Source organism: Poecilia latipinna, unplaced genomic scaffold (assembly GCF_001443285.1).
Source record: "Poecilia latipinna isolate Pla-1442-1.1 unplaced genomic scaffold, P_latipinna-1.0 Scaffold3316, whole genome shotgun sequence".
Lineage (NCBI taxonomy): Eukaryota > Metazoa > Chordata > Actinopteri > Cyprinodontiformes > Poeciliidae > Poecilia > Poecilia latipinna.
Genome location: NW_015115932.1, coordinates 35,386 through 36,589, shown reverse-complemented (window position 1 = coordinate 36,589; position 1,204 = coordinate 35,386).

Here is a 1,204-nt window from a genome sequence, read left to right as displayed (position 1 = left end):
TAACCTGTGCTAATATTAATAATTGTGTGCATGTTTGATGGCTTAGTAAATACTTGTTGAGTTAGGGAACAATAGAACCAGATTTCCTTGACTTTTTTTAAAAAATAAGCAACAGCTTAAAGTGACTGTTGGAGACAGGCTACTGGGTTATCTGATACAAGCCGAGTGCTGCACAGAGAAAGAAACAGCAAACATTTATTCATAGGATTAAACTATTGTAATAATTACAACAGTATGCTTGTCTTATTATTATTCTAAAATGTATTGATGGTTGACAGTTTACTGGTTCCACATATCTTTGACTTTTACTATTTCCCATCCCTAGCTGGGGTAAAGTGACCGTTGCAGAGGGGCTGTTGGTTTATCTGATACAGGCTGAGCTCAGCAGCTGATGCAGCGCAGAGAAAGAAAAGCTCTCAAAGTTAAAAATACACATCAGTTGTCCACAAAATTAATCCATTCTCTTTTTATTTAAATTGTATTTTTTTTTATTTACTGTAAAAACAAAATATTAGTCAATAAAATACTTGACAATTTAGTAGATAATGACTCGACATTATTTTGGATCTTCATTCACCCCGAGGCAAGTCGGTTGGCTGAAGTGACAGAGTGGAGGACGGTTCATCAGATACCAGCTGAGAGCAGCACAGAGAAAGAAACGGTGAGGAAGTTATGTAAACACACACGTTTGTTTATGAAATAAACTATTCTGTTTGTTTTATTCTGATTTGAAATTAATATAACAATTAACATGATTTATTAAATGCTTAACTATTGAGTAGATAGTGACTATAATTTCCTTGACCTTAATTTCTTCATCAGCCTTGACTGGGATGAAGTGACTGAGAGTGGATCCAGGCTTGGAGGTGGAGATAAAAGTTCTTTATTTGATTAAATTCATATGAATGAAACAAAAAAAAAAGAGCAAACTTTGTCCAGCTGTAATGATTTACTTCTTGGGGTGATGGATGGAGCCGGGTCTGGTGGTGGGATTCCCATCTGATGTTTTGGAGCTTCAAGCAGTTGAGTTGGATGTTAGCAGACTAGCTTCTCCACCTCACTTCACAACCTGCTGCCTTTTGTCTTCAGGTTTTCTCTTGCACAAAAAATGGTGGACTTCTGGGAAGCATCCAATTTATGGACTGGAATTTAATAGACCGAGCCTGGAGTCTGACAGAGAAGGGAGGTCCCACTGGACAACACT